We start from the raw sequence: 17,815 nt of genomic DNA on the forward strand, positions 1-17,815 counted from the left end.
AGAATGCACCTAGAGGAACACTTGGGAGAGATCTAACACATCTCTAAAAAATAACCTCAATATTATGCTGGAATGATGGAGAAGGAGGGAAATTCTAAGAGTCTAACTGCTTTTAAACTGACTTCCCACCAACACTTCTATTTGGGGTCATATTTCTTCTAGCTTTATTGAGGCACAATTGGCAAATAAAAATTGTATATACTTGAAGTATACATACAATAATTTGATATTTGTAGACATTGTGAAATGGATGACCACAATCAAGTTAATTAACACATTTGGGCATATGGTGAGAACACTTAAGACCTCATCACTGAGCAAATTTCAAGTATACAATACAGTATGTCTAACTATGGCCAATCGTTGAACAACATGACTTTGAATGGCATAGGTCCATTTATATGTGGATTTTTACAGTACAGTGCTATAAATGTATTTTCTCTTCCTTATGATTTTCTTAATAACATTTCTTTTCTCTAGCTTACTGTATTGTAAGAATATAATATATAATACAAATAACATACAAAATATATGTTAATTGATTGTTTATGTTATTGGTAAGGCTTCTGGTCAATAGTAGACTATTAGTTAAATTTGGGCGGAGTCAAAAGTTATTTGTGGATTTTTGACTGCAGGTGTCAGCATCCCCAACCATTATTAACTGTCGACATTTTTCAAGGGTCAACTGTATGGTCATGATGCTCTGCATAAAGCCCCAAGAACCTGTTCACCTTATAATTGAAAGTTTGTACCCTTTGACCAACATCTCCCATCTGCCCCTACATCCATACCCTTGGCAACCACGTTCTACTCTCTGCTTCTATAAGTTCAATGTTTTTAGATTCCACATATAGATGAGAGCCTACAAGATTTGTCTTTCTTTGTCTGCCTTATTTCATTAAGCATAACATAATGTCCTTCAGATTCATTCATGTTGTCATACATGACAGTGTTTTCTTCTTTTTTGTGGCTGAATAATAATCTATTGAAAGAGCAGACCTAGGCCGGCCGACTCCTTCTTGTTCTGTATCCTCCATCTTGAGTGACTATGTCCCAGAATGGCCACAGAAAGAAGTTCCTGCTCAAACCTCAGACCATGCCTCCTCCCCTTGAGTAACTTCCCGCTCACCCATTCAAACTTCCTGATCAAACCACACCCGGCAACCTGCGTGAGGGGACTCTGACCTTTCCCCAGCCAATTGGCTAGCAAGCCAATCGGCTGAGGCCACAACCCTTCCCCAGCCAATCAGCTGAGGCCACGACCCTTCCCCAGCCAATCGGCTAAGGCTATGATCCCTATAAAACCTTTGTGCTTTTGAAACCTGCTCTCTCTCTCCAGTATCTCACTGCTGCCTCAGTGCAGGCAGGGGATTGAGCTTGAGCTAGCTTGAATAAAGGTTCTTTGCTTTTGCATCGGACTCGGCTCCCTGGTGGTCTTTGCGGATCACGAATTCTGGGCATAACACTACCATTCGCATATACCACATTTTCTTTATCCATTCTTCCACTGATGAACACTTGGGTTATTTCAATATCTTGGCTATTGTAAATAATACTGCAATGGAGATAGGAGTGTAGATAGCTCTTTGAGCTTCTCATTTCGTTTACTTTGGAAATATATTGAGAAGTAAGATTGCTGGATCATATGGTAGTTCTAGTTCTAATTTTTTGAGGAAATTTCTTACTGCATTCCATAGTGGCTGTACCAGTTTACATTCCAAGCAATAGTACATAAGGGTCCTCTTTTCTCCACACCCTCATCAACACTTGCTATCTCTTAGTTTTTTCATAATAGACATCCTAAGAGGTGTGAGGTGATATCCCATTCTGGTTGTGATTTGCATTCTCTGATAATTAGTGATACTGAACACATTTTTGTACACTCATATCTGGTTCCCTGTATGTCTTCCTCGGGAAAATGTGTAGTCAGCCCCTTGGCCCATTTTGATGTTGAGAGAGACAGAGCGTGAACGGGGGAGGGGCAGAGAGAGAGGGAGACACAGAATTTGAAGCAGTCTCCAAGCTTGAGCTGTCAGCTCAAAGTCCAATGCAGGGTTCAGACCCACAAACTGCAAGATCATGACCTGAGCAGAAGTCGGACGCTTAACCAACTGATCTACCCAGGTGCCCCGTATGTTAATGGATTCTTATGTTGTGCAGAAGCTTTATAGTTTAATGTAGTCCTGCTTATGTTTCTTTTTGTTGCCTGTGTTATTGGTGTCGTATCCAAAACCTCATTGCCAAGATCAGTGTCCAGGAGCTCTTTCCCTATGTTTTCTCCTAGAAGTTGTATGGTTTCAGGTCTTACATTTCAGTCTTGAGTTCATTTCAAGTTAACTTTTGTATACAGTACAAGAAAAAAGACCCAATTTCATTTTTTACATGTAGATGTTCAATCTTCCCAAAACCACTTAGTAAAGAGATTATCCATTCTCCATTTTGTGTTCTTGGCACCTTCTGAATTACTAGTTGGCCATATTTGTGTGGGCTTATCTCTGGGCTCTCTGTTACGTTGGTTTATGTGTCAGTTCTTATTGTTCCCCAGCTTTTTTGATATGTGTTGTTTTTATGCTAGTATCATACTGTTTTAATGACCATAGGAAATGTAGCACGTCCAGTTTTGCTCATCTTTCTCAAGACTGTTTTGTTAATCCAGGGTCTTCGATGGTTCCATATGAATTTTAGGATTGTTTTTCTATTTCTGTGGAAAATGGCATTGGAATTTTGACAGGGATTGCATTAAATCTGTAGATCACTTTGGATAGTATGGATTTTTTTTTTTTTTTTTGAGAGACAGAGACAGCAAGAGCAGGGGAAAGGCAGAGAAAGAAGGAGAAAGAGAATCCCGAGCAGGCTCCATGCTGTCAGCACAGAGCCAAATGCAGGGCTCAAATTCATGAACTATGAAATCATGACCTGAGCTGAAACCAAGAGTCGGATGCTTAACCAACTGAGCCACCCAGGTGTCCCTGAATAGTATGGATATTTTAACAATATTAATTCTTCTAGTCCATGAACACGGGATAGATTTCCATTTATCTGTGTTTTCCTTTAATTTCTTTCATGAATTGTTATAATTTTCAGTGTACAAATCTTCACCCCTTGATTAGGGTTATTCGTATTTTATTCTTTTGATGATGTAATGAATGGGACTATTTTCTTAATTTCTTTTTTGGATAGTTCATGGTGTATAGAGTGCAATTGAGTTTTACACGTTGATTCTGCGTTCTGCAACTTTATTTCATTTATTCTAGAATTTTTTGAGGTGAATTTAGGGTTTTCTATATATAAGATCATGTCTGCAAACAGGGTCAATTTAACTTCTTCCTTTCTGATCTGGGTAGGAGTCGGGATGTCTTATTGCACATCTTGCCAATGTCACTCTTTTGCCACCTTTTACCTTGCTTTTAGATGCTCCTGGATGGGGCACCTGGCTGGCTCAGCCGGCTGAGCATCCGACTTCGGCTCAGGTCATGATCTCACAGCTTGTGAGTTTGAGCCCCGCGTCAGGCTCTGTGCTGATGGCTCGGAGCCTGGAGCCTGCCTCAGATTCTGTTTCCCCTTCTCTCTGCCCCACCCCCGCTCACGCTCTGCTCTCTCTCTCTCAAAAATAAATAAACATTTAAAAAACTTAAAAAAAAAAAAAGATGTTCCTGGGACTGCCAGTCCCAGAGCTTTTCAGGGAGGGGGTTGCCTTAGGAACCCACATTCTCAGACTTGTCAGATAAAATGCCGCTCTCTTGTCTTCAACATTCTGCAACTTGATGATTATTTCTCTTCTTCCATCTCTTCTTCCTTGAACCCTTTTTTTGTAAAAAGCCCATAACTGTCATGAACTGAGACTTGAGAATGGGTCAGTGGTTAACAGATGTGTTCAATCCCCCACATTTGAAAACCGTTTTTAAGAACAATCACTGAATTTGGCACTTGGGAAGTTAGTGATAGCTTTAGCAAAAACAGTTTTAGGAAATGATTGTATGTGCTGGTGGGGGAGCAGGGAGAAGAGAAAAGGAAGCCATAGTATAGGGAGGAGAGGAAATTAATGGGCAGGGCAGAAGTGGAGGCAATGACATAGATTCTTTTGAAGGAAGTGGAAAAGAAAAGTAGCAGTAGAGAGATCAGTGGTGACTGATGTTAACTAGGAGAAGACAGAGGGCAGTGGAAGTTGCTAGTCTGCTGAATTCAGACTTTATTCTACAGGCAAAAAGGTAGCCATGGAAAAGAAAAATACATATGGACCAACATTTATATCGCAATGATTAATTTATGAGAATGAAATGAGAAATCATTGAAATGATAAATCCCAATCTAGCCAGGCTTGAGAAAATGGCAGAAAATGCCATAGATTTGTTTTGAGAATCGACTCTGTACTTTCTGATCTATATCACCTGAGTAGCTCATTATTACCTAGAAATAAAGAGAATGAAAAAACCAAACAAAACAGTTCTTTACTATTATTTTGGGAATTGTAACAAACTGAGGAGGCTTAGTTATGACTGTTTCTGGTTCTGCCTGATAACCCTTGCATGATCTGGTTAGGATCACCAAAGGGCAGTAGGGTGAGTGTGACTATGTGTCACGACCAAGGGAAAAATTGCAAGTGAAGAGGTCCCCGTGCAATGACAAGCACAACAACAAAATAAATAGTGATGGATTTGGGGCTAAACAAGGGGAAAGGAAGAGTATGTATTTCTGAGACGAGCTTGGGCTACACACAGGAAAAAACCTGCCAAATCACTTCCTGCTATTATTTTTCAACGCAATGACTTGATTGAAAAACCAAGGAAGACTAAATTGAAACTAAAGTTCAGCCTCCCAGGGTCAGCACGTGGGTCCAGAACGTCTTCCGGGAAACATATTTGCATTCATTTGCCCTTTTCGCACGTACCACCGACCTGAGAAAGGCAAGTTTTCCGCAAATTTTTGTTCCAGAATCTGAAAATATCTTTACCTATAGCAATGCTACCTAGCAAATAATAACATCTAGATAACAAGGGAGACAGTAGTTCAATTAATACTTGCTGTAGAGTGCATCGAGGACAGTCATCTGTATCCTATATTTGCTAAACTTTTCTCTGTGTTTATTAGGAAACTGAGGGGTTATCAAGTGTAAATCGGGGTCATTGATCCTGTCTTCAAGAGCTACTTACAGCCAAGACCTACTCCTTTGAGAAGCCACTTCATTGGGCTCTGTCGTACATGGTCTTGTTTGCCAGCCTGGCGAATGAGATCTTTGATCAGATTAAGAAATGTCTCTTTGCTCCAAGCATGAACAGTCCCTACCCCTAGGGAGGCTGGGGGGGGAGGGGATGGGGGGGGTTGATTCTGTTACCCAGGACACAGACATAGCTTCAGATGAGGTCCCAGGGAATTTTGACTTTTAGCTGCTAAGTACTGAATTGCAAAGAAATCACTCAACTGACTTAACCTAGATCACACCAGAGTGGCCGGCCCGAGCCCAAGCCCAGGACACCAAGACCGCTCAAGATTTCACATTGAACAGTCGTGCTTTGACTTCAGCTTTCGTCTCCCACTTTTTGACTTTTCTATTTTTCCCCGCATCAGTGATTTTCACATCATTCAAATTCTTCACTTGTGTCTTCCACATATTATTAAAGTCATACAGAGTCTAAGTGATAGAGCTAAACATCCTGGGTTTTTTTTAGTTTTCTCAAGCATTTATGCTCCCAATTTTACTCTTCCTACAAAATATGAAAAATGGGATTCATGGTAGTCATGGAAAATACAGCCAGGTTTGCTCTAATGTGACATGTTTCTGAAAACCACCAATGTCATCCAGAAATCGTGCGCTTGGCGTCACAGGGCTTTTGGGGAAAGGGGTTAAAGGAGCAACGTTGGGAAACTTTGGCAGTGACGCATCAAAAAAGACAGAAACTTGATTAAAACAGTAGCCTAGTGTTACACACGAGAAGTGGCAAGAAATGCACCACCACGGCAATAAATACGGTGCTTTATCTTCAAAAGACCTGCTGTTTGCTGAAAGAAGTGGCCAAGCTTGTAAGGCAGCCTTCCAGCTATTGTAAGAGGGGAGGAGGGGCCTGGGAGAGAAGCCGTTGACACCAGATGTGAATGAGTGTGACTTATGCCACACGGTGAACTGAGGTCCTTGTAGGTGTTTGAGGTGTGTGTGTGATGTATTCCTAAGCAGCTGTGTGTGGCTGGTGCAATTTTCTACTTTCACCCGTTGTTTCTCTTGGATGAAACTGCCCACAAGCAAACACAAAATCCCCATGTTCCCATTGTTCCTTAATCCCATATTTTATCCACCATGTTGGAACAAGTTCATGTTTTGGGAACAGGCGTGATCGCTGAACCAATCGATCGCAGTCTCCCCGCAGCCCAAGCACTCGGGCCTTCTCACTATCCCTGGCTTCCCCTCACCTGTGATTCCGCCCACAGGCTTATGACTCATCTGGCTGTGGCTGAATCCTCTTTAAATCTGGTGAGAGATGGGGAAGAAATCAGAACTCCACAGGGTGCAAGAGAAGTGAAAAGGCTACACGCCATCATTGAATAATTGTCACCTGGTCACATTTTTAAAATAAAATGAATCCGCTGGCCTCTAATTCCACGAAGGAGAGAATCGTCTTTTCTCTCTTTATCTCCAATAAATTGCACAGGGCCTGACACGTAGTAGTGACCAACGGTGCATGGAGATTACGTGAGTGTGTGTTCCACTGGAGTAAGAGCTCTATCATATCCCCTCAAATACCTCATATTCCATTGGACTTTATAACAGAAAAATAAGCTTAAAAAGAAATAAATTATGTAGAGAGAGTTGGTCACAATGTCTTAACACTAAAAACACCGAACTCTGCTATAAATTTTCAAGCACAAAAATCTATTCCGCTATTGCATAGGATGTCCATCAACTGAAGAGTGGATAAAGATGTGGTATATACAATGGAATATTACTCGACCACAAAAAAGAATGAGATCTCACCATTTGCATCCACATGGATGGAACTGAAAAGTATAATGCTAAGTGAAATAAGTCAGTCAGAGAAAGACAAATACTGTATGATTTCACTCATGTGTGGAATTTAAGAAACAAACAACATCAACAGCAAAAACAAAGGCGACAAAAAGAGATAAACCAAAAATCAGACTCTTAATTATAGAGAACAAACTGATGGTTACTGGGGGGAGGTGGGTGGGGCATGGGTGAATGGGGAAAAGGGATGAAGAATGTACTTACAGAGATGAGCTCTGAGTGATGTATAGAATTGTTGAATCACTATATTGTACACCTGAAACTAATACAACACTGTACATTAACTACATTGGAATTAAAATAACATAACACAACATAACATAACATAACATAACATAACATAACATAACGGAAAAACATACAATCTAAAGACATATGGCAAGGCTTAAGAGTGTGCTATGTAAGTGGCAGACTAAAATATCAGGCCCAGAGGGCCCTTTATTATTTTTTCTGTGGCAGGAATTTATGACCTAAAGTTTCTACCACCAAAATTTGCAAAAAATTAAGTTCTTGCTTGTACTGATTTGGGTCCCAAATCTCTATCAAATCCTTAAGAACCACAGAGATATTTAGCTGCTTTGCAAGGATTTGAAAAGTATGTGGCTGCTTCTAAGCTGGAAGAGAAAGCAAACTAGCTAAGCCATGGAGATTTTCTAGTAAGAATGTTCTGTGATGTTCTTCATCTGAAGCACTAAGTAGAAATTGCTCATGCAGATGTTTCTTTCAAAAAGCACTTATTTCGTTTGGTAACTTGGCTGTCTAATCCCCTGCAGTTAACAGTATTTACTCAAGCCCCTCTATTTGTTTTTAAAGATATTTCAAATGGGAAAATTATCAGAGCACATCTTTCACATGAAAATAAGTTAGATTTCAAAACAGTAAATGGCCAACTTTTATGTGATGAAGCCTGTATGAAATTACAAAATCAGGGGTGTCTGAGTGGCTTAGTTGGTTAAGTGTCCAACTTCCGCTCAGGTCATGATCTCACGGTTCGTGAGTTCAAGCCTTGTGTCAGCCCTGCTCACGGCTCAGAGCCTAGAGCCTCCTTCAGATTCTGTCTCTGTCTCTCTCTGCCCCTCCCCCATTCATGCACTCTGTCTCTGTCTCTGCCTCAAATATAAATAAACATTTAAAAATTTTTAAAAAAAGAAACTACAAGATCACAAAACAAAATCTCATACATTTGGAAAAATGTGTTGATAAATATTTTGGAAAGATCAAAATCTATTGAAAAATTGTCATTCTAAAGAAATCTGTAATAAAATCAATAAAGTGGGGATCAAAATATATGCCCATTCTCAGTTACCAATTGTAAGACTTACAAAGGCCATCAAATAAAAAAAAAAAAAAGATTGAAGACAGCCATTCGAATTAAACCCTAGATTCTAATTAGGATGAAAGAGATATACAACGTAACACTCCCCAAAGGGTCAATTTTATTTCAAAGATCAAATGCTTAATGGAAAATAAAAAGTATAAGCAGGACGAAAGAGCCCCTAAAAATATTGATCTTGTTTTGGTAAGGACTAGCCCTATGGAAAACTAAGTCACAAACTGTAAGAAATTCTAGTTGTGTTGTGTTGTATCAGAACGTTCTGCCTTTGTTACTACCCAGCCTTTAAGCAAGAGAGCATTAATTTCACCATTCAATTGAACAGATACAAGATTTAATACACAGCTGTCTCTTTGCTATGAGGCATACACATGGCATTTTGTCTCTGCCTTCCAAAAGCTTACGATCTAAATAGGAAAAAATAAGATCAATAATACAAGAATTAATTATTATCAAGATACTGTCCGAGAGAAACCATGAAGCGTTGTATTGTTATCTACAAAGTGCATAATAACAGTCTTTGCCTTTTTTGGAAAGGTGTATATAAAATCTAATTCTTTTTTATAGTTAACTCAATGCCAAGCACTACATTATTCTGCTTGCACTACAATAAATATTAACTCATTACAATATGAGATTCAGAACATAGCCAGACTCGGTAACACAAATAACCCAATAAAAAAAAAAAAAAAAAGCAAAGAAAGAAAAAAGAAAGAAAGAAGCCCTTTGTCTCTGAGTCATAAAAGCCCTACAATAGGGATTCATATTTCTTTTGGCAAGATGAATTTTCAGAAGGCTTAATAGGGAAGTACAAAATTGATTTTGAATAAAAGCAACACATATTTTAATGAAGTGATTAAGTGCTAATCGCTGAGAAAATAAATGACTCAGCATTCCTTCAGATTTGCCCAAGAACTTGGCTGTATGTGGCCAACAAGGAAAATTAGTTACAACGCATACAATCCCACGGGTTTAATCCCTTCATCCTCAACCCCTATCTGTTTTTCTCCCGGATTTTCTTACTTGAGTGATAACTTTTCCTCCCCCCAACATCACCGTCTCCGCTTTCTACCCCGTGACTCCTTCAAAACTGCTCTCAAAACTCATTAATGATCGCTACCTCCAATGGTCAATTCTCAGTCGTCGCACTTGACCTCTGAGCAGCTTTCATCACGGTTATCACAACCGCCCCTTTAACACACTCTCTTCAGCAGACAACACAGCCACTGGGTTCTTCCCTTACCCCTTTGCTACTTCCTCTTCTTCTCTCTACTTCTGCATGTTGGGTTACCCAAGGGCTCAGTCTTTGACCTTCTTCCTATCTCCATTCACTCCCTACATGATCTCATCCATTGCCTGTGGTTCTAAACACCGACCGAATGCCTCCACCTGAGAGTGTGAATCTCCAGCCCCAACCGTTCTCCTGAACTCTAGTCTTGAATCCAACTGTCGGCCTGATTCCTTCACTTTGATGTGTCTGAGGCATCTCAAACTCAAACATCCGAAACAGAACTCCTGGTCTTCCCCACCTCACCTGCAAATCAGTCTTTATCCTTTCAGTCAACAGCAACCCCATCTTTCTAGCGTTTTCGACCCAATCTATGAGAAAATCAAGAAGCCTCCATTTTTACGTCTATCCACAATCTGGTCCCTTGCTGCCATTTTCACTGCTATCTCTCTCTACCAAGCCACCATCAGCTCTCATGTGGATTATTGCAGTAGCCCCTAAATAGGATTCCTTGCTTTATCTCTGCTGCCCTGTAATGTATTCTCACAGGAGTGGCCAGAGTGTGAACTGCAAACATAAGGCAGAGCGTGCCATTTCTCTATTCAAATGCCCTCGAAATGACTCCACATTTCATTCAGAATAAAGGCCAAATCCCAATGGACTTCAAGAGTCTACACAACAGGTCTCCTGGTGATCTGCCTTGTTTCATCAGCCACCATTCTCCTCCCACCTCACTGGGCTACAGCCACACTGGTCTCTTGGCCCCTGCTCAGATTTCAGCATCTCGATGAGACCTATCCTGACCACCCTATTTAATAAAGGAAACTGTTTACCACCCAACCCCCTTAACCTTTCCTCTTGTTTTCTTTTTCCCGTAATACTTGTTACCTTTAAACATACTCTTAAAATGTATTGATTTACGTTCATTTTTGTTGTCCTTTTTTCCCAGGGATCTTTGTCTATTTTGCTCACTGACTTACCTAAGCACCCACTCCAGTGCCTAGCACAGTCTGCATTTCATTGATACTTGAGAAAAGAATGAGTAATGCAACTATTTTCCATTGGCTCAGATCAAGTACTTTGGAATCCTGTTCAATTCCTCCCTTTTCCTGTCACCTACCCAATCCATCAGAGAGATCTTGTCATTCCCGGATTTGAAATATATCTAGGATCTAACCACTTCTTGCTCCATCACTATTGCTCTGGGCTGGGGCCCCACTGTCTACGGTCAGTACTGGCGCAATAACCTTGCACTTGGCCTCCCCACTTCCACCATTTTTCTCTCTTCTAGTCTATCTCTGCAGTACAGCCAGAGAGATGTGCAAAATCCTTAATCACTGAACTGTTGCTCTTCCCAAAATCTTTCAAGTGATTCCCATCGCATGTAGAATAAAATCCAAATCCGAATCTGAGTTCACGAGTCTTTTCTTGATTTGGACCCCATCTATGCTTAAAATGTATTATTTTCCACCTGCTCACTCCACTCCAACAAAATTGGCTTCCTACAGGTTCCTCCAAAAGGCAAATGTCATCCTGCATTAGAATGTTTGTATTTGTTCTTCCTTCCTCCAGATTTCAAGTTTTCTCACGGCTCGTTTTCTCTCTTCATTGTATTGGTGTCTCCCCTTGAACGTTAAAGCCCCAAAGTCTTCCCTGACCACCCTACACAAAACAGTCTCTTCATTTACTTTCACTATGTCCTTTCTATTGTGCTTTGTTTTGCTTCATAATGTGCACTAATATGGTAACATTATTCTATATATACGTACTATATATTTGTTTATTGACTCTTTCCTCCAAAATATAATCCCCTTGAATCAGGGGCTTTGTTCTACCCACTGCTCTGTCTCCAGTACCTAGAACAGTTCCTGCACATAGAACACACTCAACAAATATTTACAGAATGAATGAGTGAACGAATGATCAAGAGATTTAACTTTTGAGACAAATGAAATAACAAATGGAAATATAGTCCAATCCAACCCATTAGTTCTCAATACCAATAAGTACTAAATTCCATTCAATAGATTGAGATTTGGTTACCAGTGTAAAACATGAGGTTACTTGAAACAAGCCATACCATTACTTGTTTTTCAAATTACAGACAGGCACAAATCAAGTTTTAGGAATAAAGATGGCTGAGTCTTTCTATGAAAATCTGTGACTTCTTTGTAAATGGAATATCTCTGCTCTGTAAAATTGAAAAGGTTTTTATTCTTGTCTATTCAACTATTGCCTCATGTAGAAAGTCAACTATGTAAGTTAATTGCTGAAGCAAGAATGAATAATCCCAGAACAAGGCTTTGCTTGAGATTAGAGTCACAAATCATAATCACTTGGATACAGTCCCATCACCCAGATGCTCAACCAAAAGAAATCTCTTTGAGGTTTCGCCCACTACAAATTTTTACATCACAGGCAATGCTTTGCAGAGTATTTATGGCTAAAGTAGACAGACACACCCCTGAACACTTAGTAAGATTTTATCTACAAAACTTCAATATGTTATTTCCTGTAAATTTATCATCCAACTACCTAAGTCATAACGAGAAAAAAAAATAGTGATAAGGAGAAAAAAAATAGAAGAAAAAAATAGGGGAAAAAAATGTGTACTGACATATCAGATGATTGCTACTGTTGGTTTTATCTCGTTTTGATTTGGGTTTTGTCTGTGTTGTAATAAATGTTGATTTCTGATAAAATTTCATCAAATGTTGACTTTCTCCCCTCAGGTTTTGTCTAAGTGCTAACCATGTGGAAATAATTACAATGTACCATTATACATACATGAATTGTTTTATTAGTAGAGCATAGAAACATCTTTGAGAATTGGCTAAAATCTCAACGATGGTGTATGCAGTAATCCCAGAGCTATTTGCTAAATATTTGAGCAAACAGAGCATTGTTTATTTAGTTCTTGTTAGCTCCCTATGTGCATTCTTGGAATGGGGTTGTAGGTTTTCTATTTGATTTTAAGGGAGACCACAACCAGAAAATCATAAGCCTGAACTAGAGAAGTTACCCGATCATTCTCTGAAAAACAATTTTTCTCTGATTCCTCACCTATGTCCAATGACTTCCCTGTCTCCACGGTATCTCCTGATGATCTTTGCTTTGCCTGGGCTCACCCTTTATATGTGGGCACTAAACAATAATTCTAACATTTTTTAACCGCTGGAGACGATGGCCTTTGCTGGCCCGGGGATTCAAAAGACTTTAAGGTCGTGTGTTCCAGAGCAAAATGGTGTTCCCAGAGCTGGGCCTAGGAGGACCCCAGCTCGTTTCTGATTGTTCCCTCCTACATTTTCATCTGTAAACAAGGATCTCCCAGTCCAAAATGTCAGAGGGAAACATTTCCTCTTCCAGTTCCTGTTTTGCTCCTTCTTAACCAAAGACAATCAGCACTTTCAAGAGCATGAAAATTAAGGGTGGATGAACCTAAAGCACCTTCTACCCCATCTCCCTTCCCAAAGCAGGATCACACCTTAATGATCGCAGGAGAATGGCAGCTTGGTACCAGCATCGTTTGATAGCAACTGAAGACAGTCTCATTCCGAATATCCAACCTAACTGATTCTTTCAGTATATGGGTCTCTCTCAAGTCATGTTCACCAGGAAAAAAGTCACAAAACTTTTCATGGAAAAAAAAAATCATTGAACAATACATTTAGCAGCAGTATTCTGTTATATTGTTTTAACTCGTTCTTATTTAAAATCAAGATTTTTCGGCATGAGGGGTGCCGGGGTGGTGCAGTCGGTTAAACACCCGACTCTTACTCTCAGCTCAGGTCATGATCTCATGGTTCATGAGTTCATCCCCACATCGGGCTCTGTGCTGATGGTGTGAATCCTGCTTGGGATTCTGGCTCCCCTGCTCTCTGCCCCTCCCCTGCTTGTGCTCTCTCTCAAAATAAATAAACTTAAAAAAAAAAAAAGATATTCAGCATGAAAATTGTGTTTGTAAGACAGACACTTTTTCAGTGTTGGGAACCAGGATACAAGGAAAAAACTATTTTAACTTAGCTACCAAGTTGCTTTTAAAATTTTAGCTCTGTCTTTTTGTTTGAGGGTGAAATACCAGGGGGATGGGGAGCTTATGAAGTTATCTGATTATAAATATTTCAAATTGTATTGTACGTTTCAAATAATAATGTATAATAAACACCTTCCAGGGTTTGGGAAATCACATTAACTTAACTTAAATTTCAGTTTTCCTTCTTACTCCGGATCTGATATTCAGAACACCAGTAACATCACCAACATCCATTTTTTCCTTCCTAGGTCATATTTACACAAAAAATTAGGTACTTAAGTTAATAAAACTCAACAAGGATTAAAAATTAAGAGCAGAGCTTTGCAACACTCATGTTACCTGAAAACACCATACCATTTAAAACCTAAACAAAGTTTGTTTGAAGCGGATTTTCTTCCATTTCTAAAAGACTTGGTCCTTTTGCCTGGCTTTCCTTTAAGCTCAGTGGGTGTAAGATATAATAATTTTATTGCACAACCCACAGTTTTGGCCCTCTGGATCCGTTTTTCCTGAAAAGAAAACACACACAAACACACACACACACACACACACACACACAAACGATATGCCTTTTTCAATACTCAGCTTCAAGTCTATTTAAGGAAAATTTTCATAAATTATAGTTTGAATTTTGAATTCAAAAGCCCTCTTTTTACCCGACTCTTCTATACAATATGTTAAATTTACATTATAACTCATTGGCAGACTATATTTGGGAATGCCTATTTGTACGAGGCTTTGTCTGAGCTATTTTACCAATGTTATTATATGAATATGTATGTTACCTACTTAAAACCTCATGAGACAGGCATTAATATTCTTATTTTTACAGCTGATAACCAAGGGTCAGAGCTAGTAGGTGGCAGAGTTGGAATTTGAACCATATTTTTTCCTTTACAAACGATATATTTTCCAGGATATCATCATCACAGACAAAAGGTGGACATACACAAATTATATAATAACACAGAAAGGAATATATATATGTATAGTTTTATATACTGAGCATTTTAGATACTCAATTTTTGAGATACAAAGCAACGTAAAAAATTGTAAATGGCAAATCTAAGTAGGTTTGCGATTTAGGTTTTTTAAAAGTTTATTTATTTATTTTAAAGGGTGGGGGAGGGAAGGGCACAGAGAGATGGGGAGAGAGAGAATTCCAAGCAGGCTCCTTTCTCACTGTCAGCTCGGAGCCTGATGCAATGTTTGATCCCACAAACTCTGAGATCATGACCTGAGCCAAAATTAAGCGTCAGAGGCTTAACCGACTGAGCCACCGAGGTACCCCTGGGTTTTTTTGTTTGTTTTTGTTTTTTGTTTTTAGTTTTTTAAATGCTATCATTTGGTTATTCCTTAATTATGGACACATCTATGACAGCATCTGTTTAAGGTAGAGATTCCACTTCGGAGAGAAAAAGTGGTGTCGAAACAGTGATTTTTTTTTAACCTTAGAACTGGATGTCTCTGTCAAGTCACAACGCAATACACTTTTACTCTAAGGTACAGAGTTCTCCTCGGGCACCTATTTGTTGACCTTTTGTAATAACTTACTTTGAAAAAGAAAGATGCAGGGCTCCTGGATGGCTCAGTCGGTTGAACGATCAACTCTTGATTTAGGCTCAGGTCGTGATCCAAGGGTCATGGGATCGAGCCTCGCATCTGGCTCTTCACTGAGCCTGACGCCTACTTAAGATTCTCTCCCTCTGCTCCTCTCTCCCTCTTGCCCTCTCTCTCAAAAATAAAATAATAATAATAATAATAATATTTTTTAAAAAGCAATAAGATGAAATTCCAGATATATCTGAGTCAGAAAAAATTTTTACATTTATTTCTTGTTGCCTCCTTTTTTCATAGATGAGAAAAACTGAGATCCAGAGAGCTGAAGGCAAGTGTTCAAGATCATTATTATTCAATTATTATTATCACCAGCTAGATTCCGAGCTGGAGCTCCTTTGAGTCCTTGAAACAGTCCCTAATACAAGAAGAGAGGGAGATTAACAGGAATTCAGTATAATTTGGAACTATTCTCACCTTACAAGATGATTTCCTTTCTAAAATTAATTTTGACCTTCAAGAATGGGATTGAATTGAGGAACTATGACTCAGTGTAGTACCTACCAAACCTTTTGTGTTTGTTGTTTTAATAACACATTTTTAGTACTTGAAAGACTCTTCCTTTGACCTTGTATATAGAAGCAAGTAATGGGTGCACGGCTAAGCCACCCTGCGTAGTTCGCTAATCGGGGTCCAGGTGATTTGTTCAGACTGTTACACTCTCCCTTTGTTAATGGGGACAACCGTAATATGGCACACATCCAGACAGAGAAAACCATATTACTCTGAGATCATGACCTGAGCCAAAATTAAGAGCAGCATTCACTGAGGCATTAGAGAATGAGATGCTCATTAGAGAGTGAGATGGTAGTTAACAAATCTAATATTAGCAAACTTCAAGATGATATAATGCCCTCTGCTATTGACTTCCCATGTCTTCTCATAGGGAATAGTTTCTCTTTGGTCTGATATGTCCATCATTCTTTCTGCTTTTGAAGCACTGGCTTGCGAATCCTTCTCTTTTTAGTAGATAGTCTTCTCGGTCCAGGCTGGCTGGGAAAGAAAGTTGATCCTTCCGTGTTTGGGGTGTATAAAACAGACGACAGACATCTTTCCTTTTCTTCATGCATGATTCTGGCTTTAAGTACTTGTAGTTTAAAAAGACCATTCTGGGGGGCGCCTGGGTGACTCAGTAGGTTAAGCGTCCAACTTGCGTTCAGGTCATGATCTCGCTGTTCATGGTTTCCAGTCCCACTACGGGCTCTGTGCTGACAGCTCAGAGCCTGTTGTCTGCTTGGGATTCTGTGCCTCCCTCTTTTTCTGCTCCTCCCCTGCTCGCACTCTGTCTCTCTCTCAAAAATAAATAAACATTAAAAAAAAATTTAAAAGACCATTCTGGGGGCACCTGGGGGGGCTCAGTTTGTTGAGCATCAGACTCTTGATTTCAGCTCAGGTCACGATCCCAGGGTCATGGGATCGACCCCCTCAGGGTCCACGCTGAGCGTGGAGTGTCCTTAAGATTCTCTCTCTCTCTCTCTCTCTCTCTCTCTCTCCCTCAGCCCCTCTTCCCTGCTCACTCTCACTCTTTCTTTCTCTCTAAAATAAAAATTAATTAATTAATTAATTTTAAAAAAAGATCACCTGGCCACCAAGTGGAGACTAGGTATAAGGGAAGCAGCATTGGAAGAGGGAGATCAGTATATAATCCACACGAATCAGAGAAGTGGTTTGGGTTAGGATGATGGTAAAGTAAAGAAATAAAAATGTGCCTATTTCTTTTCATTTTAGATGAGGTAATTGCAGAACTCACTGATGCATGGGTGAAGTAGAGAAAAGAATCACGGATATTATCTAAATCTCTGGCTTGAGGAATTGCTAGATAATAATTCATTTTTCTGTGATAGATGGGGCTATGAGAAAAATAGTTTTGGTAAAATGGAAAAATCCAGGATTTCATTTTGGGCACGTTAAGTCTGAGAATCCTATTATACATCAACAGGAAGATACCGGGTAGGTAGTGGCAATGGAGGAGACGTCCTAACTGGGAGTAAATTTGGGAGTTTTCAGCAGATATGTGATATTTAAAGCCAAAGGGAGTGGATATAATGAAGATAAAGAAGAGAGCCTAGAAGCCAGCCCTGATGAACTTCAACAGTCGGAGGCTGAAGAGAAGAGTAATCGGGGTTAAGGGAAACTCTGGGTGTGCTGTCTCGTGGAAGACCAGAGCGATGTTCAAGACACAAGGAGACGCTCAGCTGTTATGTTCTGCTGTGGGTTCAAGGACGATACGGAGAAATGAGTAGACTGGTTGGGTAACCTAAAATGAATTAGCGGTAGGAAAAATTTGGGTGGAGTGATGATGGCAGAATTAATATTGTGAAGGGATAAAGTGTGAAAGAGAGGGGGAGGCAGAATGATCGTCAACTCGCTTGAAAAGTTTCACTGTGACCGGAAACAGAGAAACATGCCTTGTGAAACAAGAAAGGTCTCTCAGTTTGGGTCTGAGTTTTACATGCTACCCATGGCAAAGGTCCATGCCCTTATGATGCCCATGTGTGTACTCTTCAAACTTCTTCCTCAGCGGCAACTAACTGGGGCATTTACCATTTGTTCATTTCATTTCTGTATTCTTCAGGCCACAAATCTCCT

Source organism: Panthera uncia, chromosome B4 (genome assembly GCF_023721935.1).
Source record: "Panthera uncia isolate 11264 chromosome B4, Puncia_PCG_1.0, whole genome shotgun sequence".
Lineage (NCBI taxonomy): Eukaryota > Metazoa > Chordata > Mammalia > Carnivora > Felidae > Panthera > Panthera uncia.